A 15,275-nucleotide genomic window follows, 5' to 3' on the forward strand; every position below is an offset into this window, starting at 1 on the left:
GGATTTTGTTCTTAAACCAATTACTCATGACAGATGCATTCAAATACCCCTTCAAGATGAGATGAGAAGCATTCAAACCCATATAGAACACTGGTTATCAGGACTAGGAAAATGAGAAGAACAGGGATACCCTGATCAGGGCTGTCCCTCTCTTCACTCTTCCAGGGTTGAGGAATAACTAGAAGGTGAGTATGAGGCAAGGAATAGCAAAGCAGTCATATGAGAAATAACCAGCTGAAGTGCGGGTTAGGCATGGGAGTTTAACAGAGTCTTGGGAGTGGAGTCTTATACAAACAACAGAAGTCAAACTTCCATCCTTTCAAAGTTCACAATACAATTATTTTCAAAGTATGTATACTCTATATAGCCTTGAGATTCGTCTCCTTATAGGCAGCCACCAAGGAAAGGAAACCCAATAGAATCCATTAAAAAAGACCATCGAGCACCAAATGTGCAAAACAAACCAAAATGGTGCAAACAATAAAAGTGAAGCCAATAACATTCAGAGCTGAAGTTTGCGAAGGTGAGTCCACAGCTGTGAAGCCCGTCATCACTGCAGTCATTCCAGGAGCCCGTTAGCTGCAGGCCACAGCCTTGGTTCAGCATGGAGATGAGCAAACCTCTGGCTCATCCCTTGACCATTTCAATCTGGCCCAGAGCTTAGGTTGGTCAAACATCGCTTGTTCCTTGCTCTCGGGTCTGGGTCCTGCCATCTTGACTTCTCCTTGCCTCACCTTGCCTCTGAGCTTCCTCTTCGCATCGGTAAAACAAAGGGTCAGGTCCTACCACCTCAATGTGGCCTGTAAACACCACACCGCAACCTTCATGCTCCTTCAAGACTTCAGTTCACAACGCAAAAATGCAAAGTTTTACAGGTGGTTCAAAAACTCGACTGAAAGGGAGGTTACAAACTATTGATTGCAGTGATGGTTGTCCAGAAGTGTGATGAATAGAGTAGTTAGTGGATTTGTTTTCTGCCACTGTGTTTCACCAGCGCCATCCTAAACCAGCTAGGTTTCAATGGCTAGGGGAATTGTCCATTGGAAAATAACAAAAAACCCAATTTAAAGATGTGTCAATCCACCCAGAAAATATTCACTGCTGTTGAACCTAAATTTGCAACTGGCAGAAAGGTCTTATGCCTTATGCCTTACAAGGCGCAGAACGAAAGACTGTGTGGCGCACCACTCCTCACACAGACAGTAGGTGGCTGTTGACTCACAGAGTTCATCCGCCCTTTGACAGGTTTTGTTTTCAGTCCTGCTGGGTGCCTACACACCCTCCTCCCTGCTTAACCGAAGTGCACCGGGGGTGTGCCTGTTGAGTTGCCGACAACCCAACCCGAGACAGGTTGTACTGGGCTACGTGGTACCAGTAGCAAGGCACAGCCTTGACCTGACCTGACCCCCTAGGCCTGAGTCAATGTCGTAGTAGAAAGGTCTTAACTATAGTTTGAGCTGGAGTGTTAAGCCAGTCGGGCTCAGTATGAGTCTGCAAAGTAAACTTGTAAAAGAACATGCCTTGCTTGTCTGATCATGTCAGTTCTATTACTCTTGTAATGTATGGAGAAATATTTGTTTAATTTGCCCAAGATTCTTCTAGCTGTTGTTGATGAATAGCAAGTCCTTCTAGAACATTGTTGTTGTATTCATTATAAATCGTTCCTTAAATCTGAACTTGCGTTTCTGTGTTCGGATATGCAACATACTGTAGGCTAAATCATCTACTTATTCCAGGAGTCATTTCCGTTATAAACCTTAAAAAGTGGGTTATCCTCTTGTAGCAATACATCTGAAAATCTTATGTCACCAGTAATTTCTAGCTTCTGAGTGAACCAAAGATTCACATCATTGCTATTATTAAAGTGAGCACTATCAAGTTATGGCTGTACAGGCAGTTTTGCTGTAACATTTAAAATGAATCATGAAAATTGTTTAGGGCTGAATTGTTGTTTTTTCTTTCTCCGCCTGTTGACAACACCATGCAACTAATTACACAGCAATAATCCACAGCAACACACATCAAAGTTGCTGGTGAACGCAGCAGGTCAGGCAGCTAAGAGTTGGACAGGCAAAAGGTTTCGGCCCGAAATGTTGACTGTACCTCTTACTAGAGATGCTGCCTGGCCTGCTGCGTTCACCAGCAACTTTGATGTGTGTTGCTTGAATTTCCAGCATCTGCAGAATTCCTCGTGTTTACGTTTTTAAATAATCCATGGCTTCTCTTTGTATCTAACATTATCTGTGTAACTTCAACATTTGGTATTATCAATTGGTCTCCAACAGTAAAATTTATTTTAGGCTTGCTTCCCCCTTTTCCAACTTGTAGTCAAAATCTATCTGAAATATAATTGAATTCATGAGGACATCGATAATTCTGGAGTAATTTTCATTGTAGAGTGCTATTTACACTGTAACATGAGCTATTCACTAATGATTTCAGACAAAAAGAAAATCTGCATAGATACAATAGTCCAAGGGACTAAAACCTGTGACAGGTTTATTGGCCGTACCAATTTCAGTTGACCAGAGAGGGAAGCATTTTCGTTTTATTTTAGCTTCTGTTTCAGTGCATCTTTCCATCTTCCCGTACAAAAATCTGGATCGAGGGCTTTGCTGAACCATTTAGAAAATAACCTGGAATTGCAAAACAATTGTCCTGTTACTTTGGCATGTAAAGTGAGTGATGTCGTGTTCTCATGAGTGGGATCAGTTAATTACATAAGTGTCAATATTATTCAAGTGTAAAGGGATTCATGTCAGGGGATTCCTTTATTAGTTCACTTCAAAATCAGTTTTGTTAGGATGATACTCAAGCAATTCTTTGTCTTCCCATCTACCTATGTTCATTTCATCTGCAGTGTAGTCAGAGTGAATGTTTAAGTGGAAAGGAACAATCACTTTGTCAGAGGCAAGATTTAAGAGTTGCAATATATGACCAAGAGGAAAGGGCCATTTAGTGATATTTAAATTGCTTTTAGGTGCCCTTAATCTACTATTCTCTAGCCAGATGAAGCTATTTCTGTAGTAAATGGGACTCAGTCTGTGAAAAAGCAAACGGTAAGTAAGGCAGCACTAAACAATATTATTATAGGCACAAATAATAAAAGTAAAATACAGCAAAAGCAACATTTCTTCCTGGAGTTGGAGTCTGTCTCACCCTTAAAACAATAGCGCTTTCTGGGTGTAATATCCCTGGGCAATGTATCTCTGCATCTTCCTCAAGTCAACAGGAATTTTTTTGCTGTTTTTCAGATCTTGTCTTGTGTTTTATCTTTTCAATTCATCTTATCCATGGTGGACCGGCCTGTTGTTTCCGTGGTGAACCCATATATCGGAATAATATAGGTGTTCCACACATTCTGGGAGGAAAAATCCACCTGGGGCAGTTTTGACGTTATCTATGGAGATAGTTTTATTGACAGTCTTGTTTCACCTCCCAGTCTCAATTTCCACAATCCTATCGTTGATAACCTGGGTTATGAGACCAGCGGTTTCTATCTGGGATGGAATCTAGGGTTGAAATTACATTTATAGAATTTCTTTTCTTGGGCCCATTCCTTTTTTTTGGTCTCCATACTGTCTTGTGGGTTCTTTTTCTTTCACTTGAATTCCCTTAAACTCTCTCAATACCTTGAGGAGAGCTGTCTCAGGTGTTGGTGCTGGTAGGCCAGAGTTAGTGATCAGGGGTGTATTTAGGTGGCCATTGTACATTAAGAAATAAAGTGTAACATTCTTGTGTACTCCTATTTTTGGAATTGGTACTTTGTTTATGGACAGTTGCACGTCATGGATTAATATAGCCTACTTTGCCTCCAGGGTAGACCAGTTTTGCTAGTCCTAGTGTAATCTCTCGATTCCTTTGCTCTGCCATGCTGCTCGATTGCAGCTGGAAAGGAGTGCTGTACTCCACTTGTGTGCCTGTTCATTCACACATAGCTTGAAAGCCTTTGTCACTGAAGGATGACCCTCAATAGGCATGTATGCCGACAGGGATGCCAGAAAATGCAGTTTTGAAGTGTTGTCAGTGTTGTGATGGGGTGGGGGGTGCTCACTGCAAGAAGTTGTGAAGATTAACTATGTATATCCCATACAGGGATCAAATATCACAAGAACATACTTAATTGCGGGAGGGAGAAGATGCGGGAGGAGAAGATGGCGACGCGACGCAGCTTGCAGCGGCTGCTCTGGTGGTGATGTCTGTTATTTGTCAAGTAGGATGCCGTGCACAATCCTGATTTCATAGAGACGGACGTGAGAGCATGGAGGAACATCTGGAGAAACTTCTGAAATGCCTGCTTCCCTGCTGCTGCTACTGTGTGGTCCAGAATCTCCAGAGGAGAAGGCCCTGAGTCCTCGGCTTTGCTTGTTGCTTGACAGCCGGGGTGGGGTCGAAGCGCTCGGCAGAGGATGGTGCTCGGAGAGGCTGTATCGGAGGGGCTGGTCGGAGGCTCGAAGTTTTCGGATGGACTCAGAGTCGGCTGCAGTCGGGTGCTTCCAATGCATCGGCAAGTTGTCGGCGCTGGGAGGTTCATGGCAGGGGGAGTTTCTCCCTTCTGCCGCCTGCGTTAGATGATGAGTCAATCGGGACTTTGAGACTTTTTTTTTAACCATGCCCATGGTCTGCTGTTTATCAAATTATGGTATTGCTTTGCATTGTTGTAACTATATGTTATAATTATGTTGTTTTGTTAGTTTTAGTTTTTTATGTGATATCATTCTGGAGGAACATTGTATCTTTTTTAATGCATGCATTTCTAATGACAATAAACGAGGACTGAATGTCCTCATAATCTAATCTAATTATTAGGTCTCCTGCCTTAAAAGATGGGTTGCCAGAAGTTGGCCTATGTAATAAATTTTCACACCTGCATTGGTGCAGTGGTTTTGTTTGTCTTATACAGTCGAAGGTGGTCTTGTGTCTGCTCCTAGATCATCGCCCACACATTCTTTAGTAAATGCAATGAATGACTTGCAATCACTCAACATACAAGGCCACCAGTATAACATAGCTAATTTTTCATGAGTGGTTTGTCTGCCACCATGATTGTATCAAAATCCTTCATGGGTCTCTTGAATCAATGCTTTCCAATTGTGGGCAGGAGGTATTTGTTTCTGATCTTTTTTAGGGCAGGAGACCCAAAACCTTACCTTCACCATCAGTTTCATATTTGTACCTTGTTCGAAATCCTTTTGAAATGGGTTTCGTGGTATTTAGGAGAATTCTTAAAACATTGTGATAATTTTTTATTTGTTACTACCAAATCCTGGCCTCCCTAACAGTAGTAAGGTCTATCCTGACAGCTTGTTTTACTTGTTTATTCCTTAGTTTGTTACCATAGCTGTGTAAGGGGCCTGCAGTATGTCCCGGGATGTGTAACATCTAATAGTCTAGTCAATAATAATTCATGACCAATGTGGAAGCGGTTCATCTCTGTGTGTTCTCCATCTAGTAGTTGACCAGCATGCCTAACATAATGACAGTCAGTACATACCAGGACTGGTTCTGTTGAATTTACTTGTATTAACCATCATGCTAGAGCTTTAGCCTCTGCAAATTGAGCTGTATGATTACTTAAAGGATGCACTTTCAACACTTGCGGATACGATGGGGTCTTTTAAGAGACTGCTGGGTGGGTACGTGGAGCTTAGAAAAAAGAGGAGTATGGGTAACCCGACATGTTCAGCACAGCATTGTGGGCCGAAGGGCCTGTATTGAGTTGTAGGTTTTTTATGTTTTCATGTGATAAAAATTCCTTTTATGGACAAGGACAAGGATTATAATTGAGTAGGTCCATCCTTCTGAATTTTCATTATTGGTCCATCACAGTACCAGATTAGAGAATAGTGCTCTGAACTATATCATACTACATCAGGTCATAGAGAAGATGGTTCTACATCTTCCTTGACGGTAAGGATTGTAAGTCATGGCTCTCAGGAATGTATTCCCACTTTAAGGTGTTGTCTTGTAAAAGTAGCCGGCTGTTGGCGTAGTGGCATCAGCGCCGGATTTCGGAGCGAAGGTTCCCGAGTTTGAATCCAACTGGCTCCCTTGCATGCTTTCCATCCATGCTGGGTTGAGCATCGAACTAGCAACTCGGTCTTGTATAAATAAGAAAGCCTGCTAAAATGCGTCATGACAGCGTCCTGATGACTCCATTTGGAGTTAAGGGCTTTCTTCTTCTTCTTCTACTTGTAAAAGTATTTGCCATTCTCATATCTAGGTCTCTATCAATTCATTGGGAATTTGCTATCGTTTTTCAAAGCCACAAACTCGGTTTGTCCCCTTGCAGTGGTTTTACTGCAATAAGTGGTATAGAATACAGTAAACAGTAAGACATCGTTCTAAGGCAGTAAATTTCTATCAGTTGGGTTGAGATTATGTGAGGCATAATGTATGAGCTTGTGTTTCTTCTCCCTCGTTATAGCAGATGGCTACCGCGTTTTTTGGAGAAGCAAAATGAGATTTCGTTACACTTCTTGACTGAAGGTCTATTGCTAAACTGCATTCATCAAAGTCTCTCGTGCCATATATTCTTCTGGGGTAAAAACAAAAAGGCTTTTCATTTTTCTGTTTACATCTGTTGTATAAAGGTTTTAACAAAGTCAGGTATGAAAGGTCGAGCTTGATTCAATAGGTCTAGTGTTGATTGTATTGGATAGTGTTGGATATCCTACCTGAGCAACTTTTTGTCTACATTCAAGGGTTAAACCACATTCCTGATTGGTAATTGTCATACATTGAAAATTTTCTTTTGTATGACAGAGCAGAGATTTTTTTTTAATGTTAATTATGTAGCCTCCCTCACTTTTAAGAAGTGAGGGTGACAGGAAGCCATTGGTCAGATTGATGCAAGATTTATACGTTTACGTAGCATTTGTTATGTCTGTTGCTGTATCAAAATGGCAGGGTTGTATTTTTCCAAAAGTCCAAGTTTTGCTTCTGGAGAAGTCTGTATCTTATTCATTAGATAAAACATTTTGATTAGAGTTGTTGCTGAAATTCTCCTGTGCAGTTTTTATTATGTTAACGTTAGTCTTCCCCTCCTTTACAAGTTGTTTTTCCTGAGCTGCAGGGGAGGGAGTGCACAATGGGTTGGATGACCCTGTTCCTTTGTATATTTGGAGGGTGAAGTATGAGGTGAGCCTCAGGCCATCTGCTTAGTTTCATACTCATCTCCAGAAAACTTCCTTCTGCAAAGAAAGGAGTAGAGTTAAAGGCCATGACCTATGTGTAGTGTCCACCTATGTAGGTTGTGGTGTTGTGTATTTAATATTTCAGTAATATCATAAGTATATTGTTTGAGTAAACACTCTTTAAGTGGTTCATTATGGGTTATATGTAACTACGTGAATGGTAAACGTCATTATGTTACCGCGTCATAAGAGCGTGCCTTGAAAAAGTAAAAACAAAGCAGACATGTATTCGCAGGCTCCCGTATTTTTCCTCTGATTAGTTTTTTGAGTTACAAAACATAACGGTGTCGATGATGCCATGCACTATTTGGGGTGCCAACACATACAAAAGATGCCAAGAGCAGTGCCAGGAAATGACCTGTATTGTCCTGGCAGAGTCACTTCTTAGAGAAGAGAGGTGTCCAGAGCTGTCAGAACCAGTTCCTGCTGTCTCAGAGTCGACTCCTACAACCACCAGGCAGGAACCCCAGGCCCCGGAAACTGAGATTGTTTCACTGCCACAAGTCTCTCTTGCTCAACAGAGTGACCACACCACTCCATCCCCACCATCGGGGAAGACGTTATCCCACGAGAGTAAATCTTTAAGCCTGATTGGAATAATTTAATTTACTATAATTCATTATGGGTTATATGTGAATGGCATACGTCCTAATCGTGTGCCTCGCTAAAGTAAAGATGAAGTAGACACGAGCTTCTATGTATTTCTTTTGATTAGTTTTTCCAGTGACAGAACATAACAGTGGGTGAATATCTATTCCTAAGGCAGGTCGTCTTCAGGGACTTCCCTTCTGAGGGGCTGGTGTAAAGGAATGCTGTGAATGTGATTGACTTGAGGAATGAAGAAGAGAAAATCTGCAGATGCTGGAAATCTGAGCAACACACACAAAATGCTGGAGGAACCCAGCAGGCCAGGCAGTAGCTACAGAAAAGAGTACAGTCAATATTTTGACCTGAAGCCCTTCTCCAGTTCTGCTAAAGGGTCTTGGCCTGAAACGTCAATTGTTTACTCTTTTCCGTGGATGCTGCCTGGCCAGCTAAGTTCCTCCAGCATTGTGTGTGTGTGTTTCCTGAAGAATAAGGTTGGTGTGATGACCCTATATTCTCTTATGCAGACTTGCCACATACCCTCTACAAATTCTGAATGGTCAAAGATCCAAAAACTCGATGGGAAGTTTATACTGGGGAAGCTCAGTGGCTCCCTGTATAAGAGCAGGCCACGATATTCTTTTACTGGCTATAGTCAACCTTTTTAGTAATTACAGTTCGGGGTGTTGGAATTCGGAGTTCAATCTAATGTCCTCTCTGAGGAATCTCTGTACGTCTTCCACATGGAATGTGTGGGTTATGTCCGAGTCCTCTGTCTCCTCCACTGTCCAAAGGTGTACTGCATGGGTTAACTAGTTATTGTAAATTGTCCCATGGGTAAATTTGGAGTTGCTGGGCCTCTGTATCTCTAACTAAACTAAAATAAACACATCTAGTGCATGTGCCTTTAAGGAATACTCGATATCCCCATACATCAGGATAAGATATTGGTCACCAGGTTCTGTTACATAAGCAAGTGGTCCCCACCCGGGTGCTTCATTTCTGTCTCCAGGCACGAATTAGTGCTGCATTGTAGGGATCTTGCAAAAATTGTGATGGTTTGAGTCCAGTAGGTCATACAGTGAGGTTTGGTCTGTCTAATCTGCATCCTACACTGTGTTTTATCTCTTCATCATTCCATCTCTGATTGAAGAATAAAATATCCATCATGTTCAATCTGAGGAGCAGTCAGCATATTATCCCATATTTCTGCAATATTATTAACACATTCAGCATAGCGACCAGCGCAACTACCAGAAACCAGGATGTCAACTATTTTATAGTACTAGGTGGGATGGCATAGCACTTGTTGGGAGCTCTCTGAGTTGGACTACTGCTAACTAATAATTCTTTCTAAAATAATACTTTTGGTATAATGTGATCGCATTGGGTGTGAACTCTGATGGTACTGGGTTTGCTGACTGTGAAGTTAAAAACTCAAAGTCCTTAAGTCCTATGGGATATAAATAGCCAAAAGTACACTCACTAAAGGGAGATTATACTGTAACTACCCAATCTTCAATAATAATTCACTTCCCTGTCTACTCTCCATGACAAGTTTAGCTGTCAATGCTCACTATTTGAGTGGTGGAACCTCTCTCCCTACTAGGGAGAAGATACTTCTAGCTAACAAAGTTTAAAACACGGTTCTTTTATTTTCAGTGATACATGTTTAAATCTACACAACACTCTTAAAACACATTTAAAACTCGGGATTTCTATCTTAAACATTTCCCAACAAACCATTTCTAAAACACAAAACACAGAGGAATAATTAAGCTCAAAGGATTAAGCACTTCTAAAACACAGGTACAATCTCTATAAACAAAAAACACATACCAAAATACAGTTGAACAGGTTGTCTATCGCAGAAACTGAAGCTGGAAGATCGGATTCTAGTTTAACCTGTGTTTGTTATGTCTCCCCTCTCGCTGTGAAATGGGGACACCTCTTTTTCCCTTATCAGGGAGAGACAGAGCCTGTGGTATGTCGAATTACCGGGTGAACGAGTAGTCTTTGGGGTACTGCAAGTCTCTGTCTTTATTGATGCTTTGCTGCATACTTGAGTGCTTGGTGGTGGGTGCCAATGCTTTTTTTGCTGGTGGGGGAGGGGGATTGTTGCTTTGCTGCTGCTTATGCATGGGAGGGGGAGCTGGGGGGGCTTTGGGGTTCTAACATTTAACTCATTCATTCCTTGGGGCACTCCTGTTTTCGTGGATAAAGAATTTCAGGATGTATGTTGATTACATTTCTCTGACATTAAATGTACCCTTGAAACCTTTGAAATCTTCCATATTTCTTGTTGCTACTTTTACCTCATTCCTCACAAGCCTGAACTACTCTACATTTATACCCTTTCTCTTCCATATGGGTGACCACACACAAATAATATTTCTCAGACATCTTTTTAACACAAATGATCTAAAAGCATCTTTTGGAGACATAGATCTTAGTTTCTTCCCATTAATGCTGTAGAGTTAAAATCGTTGAGCACATAAAGCCATCCAACTATAAACAGCTATTGATATGCCAAGTGATATTATCTACCTGTTCTGCAAGCTTCTCTGAACAAAGCAACTTAAGAGTCAGCTTGTCTGTTTGAAGCAACCCGAATTAAACACCCACTGTCTTACACTGCACCTTGAGCAGTGATGAGGCAGGTACAGTGACTAGCATCTGCTTTCTCACAGATAGAATGTCTGCAAAATTATTCTATAGAGAGTGCTTGTTTAACTTCAAAGTGATTACTGCTTTCTATTTACATTTCAAGAACTGAAGACTGACTTCTTTTTCGACCAGAAGTTAAACAAAGCAATATAGTTAGAAGTTTACTTACAACTGCTTGTGATCTTTCAATGGCAGCTGCTGTTCATTAGAAAGCAAGTTCAGCAAACATGAGACAGAATCACACTGGCCTAGGACAGTGATTATCCATCACAGAGTATCACAGGAGGAATGTGTGGCTTAAGTTCAAATAGAATTGCTTTATTGTCTGGAACCTTCTGAAACCTTATTAATTACTATATTGGTTACTATTATTGGGTGAAATAAGAAGTTACAGCCAGTCTGAGGAACGTCCTGTCTGTGCTGCTTTCATTTTATAAACAGCCAAGTACAGATAAAAGAACTCATACTAACTCTGCAATAACAAATTAAAATTAGAAGTAAAACCATCAGATGCATTTGAAGTCTTAACTATTGTTTTCTCCTTTAATTAAGAGGTTAGAGTGGTTTCAAAAAATGACCTTTAAACTGTAGTAGCTGGTTTTGAACACAGCCCAACCTTCAATTGCACTGAGATTGGGGAGAACTGGATGTACACATTTTCTGAGGAGTAATTCTGTACCATTTCAGTCTCCTTTAAAGGCATTGTGAAATCTGCTAACCTAGGAAATGAAACAAATCATTTTGGAAATACTCTGCTGAATTTAAGCTTTATCATTTGTTGTAGGTGAAGAATAAATTGCAATATTGGAGTCCTCCTGTTTATCAAATAATGTTTGCATCTGTTATTTCTTTAAGTTTCTGCTTATTTGCACTAAGTATTAATCTTTAGCTGTAGTATTTTACATACACATTGCTCAGATTTTGTGGTTAAACATGCAAAAATCATATAGTATATCTCCACCACTAATACTCTGACAATGTAGACCTACACAGATTAATGAGAAGACCATTAACAACAGTAAGTACCTTCGTAAACACAAAATAATCTGCAGATGCTGGGGTCAAAGCAACACTCACAACATGCTGGAGGAACTCAGCAGGTCAGGCAGCATCCGTGGAAAAGATCGGTCGACGTTTCAGGCCGGAACCCTTCGTCAGGACTAACTAAGGGTTCCAGCCCAAAACGTCGACCGATCTTTTCCACGGATGCTGCCTGACCTGCTGAGTTCCTCCAGTGTGTAGAAAGTACCTTCGCCAGCCCTGAAAACCTATAGTCTTTGTCAATGCTGGAGACCAACCACACACAGCCTCAGCCCAGATGACTGGCAGGCTTGCTCGCCACAGTGTCTGCTGGCAACTAAAAACCAATCTGGCCAAGCAATTAAAGTTCCCTGACTTCACCACGTCATTATCAATGAGGCCTAAGAGAAATCTTGAAGCAGGTGGTCATGGTAGAACTGGCAGTGCCTTAGGAAAACCAGATTAAGAAGGCCAAATATCAAGAGCCGGTAGAGCAGTGTAAGAGACAGAGATGAAGGTTTTGCTGGCTGTTCGCTCTGCAGACCCTGCTCTCTCCTTGGTTGCAAAGAGAAGAGCCATCAGGACTGTCACAGAGGCTGCTGAGCAAGCCTCCAGATGGCTGTGGGTCAAGGGATATGACCTGTAGACTAGTGCTGCTGGAACACAAGGCAGGGCGTGATGAGCCCTGGCTGGATCACCAGGGTGAAGGTGTCTGACGTTGAAAGACGTAAAACACCCAGTGATCCCCAGGTTACATCACTGATGGCATGTCTCCGCTCGTCCTGGGATGTATCGCAGCACAGAGCAGATAAATGGTTTGTTTCAACAGAATAAAAGTAGCACCTGGGAAGATGATGACCTGAAAAGTCGCTGCAATATAGTTTTTTTAAAAAAGCTGTGTTGTGGTCAGATGAATCTTAAATCGTGTGGCTCAAGATAAATATCATAAAAACCTAGAGTCTTGCAGTTCCTTTACAATATTAACTAAATCATTCCAGAAGAGTGTAGGTACTAAGTCAGTCCCACTTGTGAAGAACATAGGAATTACTTTTAAAGGGAACAATCTGTGATGGAGTGCTCTTTCAAGTTTTTAATTCCTGCATTAGTAGATTAAAATGAGACCGATGATTGTAAAACATTTTCTGTCTTAAATAGTGTTGTCAAAGGAAGTTGCCCCTGCTGTCATCTTGTGTTGTTGATTCCTTGTTCATTGTTGTCCAGTGAGGCCTGCGAGATACCTGTCATGCAGAGCACTCACTGGTGTGTCCTCAAAGTAAGAAGTAGCCTACCAGGCTTGGATTCGAATCTTATAGAAACATAGAAACATAGAAAATAGGTGCAGGAGTAGGCCATTTGGCCCTTCGAGCCTGCACCGCCATTCAATATGATCATGGCTGATCATCCAACTCAGAACCCTGTACCAGCCTTCCCTCCATACCCCCTGATCCCTTTAGCCACAAGGGCCATATCTAACTCCCTCTTAAACATAGCCAATGAACTGGCCTCAGCAGTTTCCTGTGGCAGAGAATTCCACAGATTCACCACTCTCTGTGTGAGGAAGTTTTTCCTAATCTCGGTCCTAAAAGGCTTCCCCTCTATCCTCAAACTGTGACCCCTCGTTCTGGACTTCCCCAACATCGGGAATAATCTTCCTGCATCTAGCCAGCTCAACTCCTTACTTTCCAGTGCCCAAGGCAGAGACTGCTTATGCAGTTTTATTCAATCTAAAATCATATGTGCAATGTTCAGAATTTGTAACCTAAATACAGTGGCCAAATTCCTGACCGTTGTCAATGACTCCTCTGGTCTTGCAGTTAGCTCTTCAGTTGGAACTTTTGTTATGCATCGGTGACCTACTATCAGTTGGCATTGGGTTGGACAACTGCTTCTGGCACACAAGTCGACCTAATTAGAGTAAAGCCGCAGAGTAAAATGAATCCCACATGTTCCATAAAAAGCAGGGCACCCTGGAGTGTCTTTGAGAATGTAATCTAATCTGATGGATAAGTAGGTAGTTTGTGAATAGTTAAAACTTTGTTCTGCAGTATTTTAGAAGTTTAGTGTTTGCAATACTGAGGGAATAATACTTCCTTTTCTTCTGATTCCCGCCCCTTAATTTGTTACCCTACAAAATTCAAGCTGCAGAGTAGAGGTTCTTACTCACTTATAAAACCCTACAGCACAAACAGCCATTGTGCTCGTACAGTATCCCTCAGACTCAGAGTGAGCTGTATCCTACAGCACAAACAGCCATTGTGCTGCTGTATCCTACAGCACAAACAGCCATTGTGCTCATACAGTGTGACTCAGACACAGACTGAGATGTTGATTGGTCCCCCTTGTCTTCCATAATCCTGCAATTTCTTTGGTCCATTTCCTTTTTGAAAATTACTCTTGTGCTTTAAATCTGTGGAATTGTGTTTGTAGATCTTCACTTCTTCACACCCATCGCGAAGACAATGTTTGGTCTAGGTTTGGAATCAATAGCTGGAGGCTGGCACGCCATATGTATCAGCTGTACACATTTGATGCAGACACTCTGATCCCTGATCACGGAGTGGCAAGTTTTGGAAGGGCAGTTTGTGCGATTTTAATTATAAAGGATGACTTTTTGAATTATGTATCGTAATGTGATAGGAATTGTTACAGCGGCAGTCAGCTGACAATTCCTGGGAATGAGCAGTTGTACGACAGTGATTGAGGTTGCTGTGGGGAGGGAGTATAGGGAGGCCTTCAAACTCCCCTGGGATGTTAGTCTTTACCAGTTCCCTTGTTTTTAATCTGACATTTGCAGAAATACATTTTCTCTGTTGTGGCAGGATATATCTGGATGACACACAAATGAAAGCTTTTCACCATATCCCAGTGACAATAAGCCAATACTATTTCACTTTTATCTACAGCTGGGTCATAGAAATGCTAGATTAGCAGCATCCACTGTGACTGATGACTTTTGATCTATGTTGATGATGTGTGTGCAGAACAATGTGCCATTGGAAATACAGGATACTCATTGCTGTTCCCTTCCTGAACTGGGTAGAACATCTCAACATAATGAATCTGCTGTGGGATGTGTTGTTGAACCAGGAGGATATGGAAACTGCCAGGTCCTGTTTCTGTGTTAGATGATCTGGGTTAGGTGGACCCCAAGTAGGTCTTGTCATTCTTTGAGAGGCTTCAGGAAAATTTTGCCGTGTTTTCTGTTCCTGTGTGTTGAACTTGGTGTCTTGTTGGAGGTGCCAGATCCATTTGTGGTGACTGTGTGTTCTGGTTGGCTGTGATGCCTCCTTTGCCCAGGAACCCAGTGGCCTTCAATACCCAGCTGCTTGCATGGAGGACGGCTGTTTGGAAGGTCCTGAAAGCTTTAGCTGTGGATAAGATGATACCTCAGCTGTGAATGAGTTGGTGTTTTGGAAGAAGGGGTAACATCAACTTTCCCCCAGTTTATCCCTAGTTTATCCCTAGTTTCCTTGCCCAGTTAAGCGCTGACTCTTCATCCAAGTAGAAATCACATGGGTACAGCAGACAGCTCCCGGGACAATTGCAGTCAGTCAGGCTCAGACCACAGGGGAAGTGCACGTGTGAGCATTTTGACAGGATTGGCCAGATAATTATCAGCAACTCCATTTCCAGATCAGTGTTGGTATTCCAGCCACTGACCCAAGCAGTGTTTGAGGTTGTGCGTAAAACCTGGATTCCCTTACAGATTCCTCAGCAACTTGTTGGATATTGGGAGTAATTAGGAGAATCCAATGCAAATTCCTCACTGATGTATTTGGAGTTAGTTCTGCTGTTTGTGCTTAAATG

The 15,275-nt window shown here is 41.8% G+C and overlaps 1 protein-coding gene across 6 annotated transcripts in view; it reads left to right on the plus strand.

Annotated features, from left to right (window-relative positions):
• cgnl1 (cingulin-like 1) overlaps positions 1 to 15,275 on the plus strand; it is a 218,847-nt gene that overhangs the window by 29,470 nt on the left and 174,102 nt on the right. The gene's annotated exons all lie outside the window — the stretch shown is intronic.

The sequence above is a fragment of the Mobula hypostoma genome, chromosome 13 (assembly GCF_963921235.1).
Source record: "Mobula hypostoma chromosome 13, sMobHyp1.1, whole genome shotgun sequence".
NCBI classification, from domain to species: Eukaryota; Metazoa; Chordata; class Chondrichthyes; order Myliobatiformes; family Myliobatidae; genus Mobula; species Mobula hypostoma.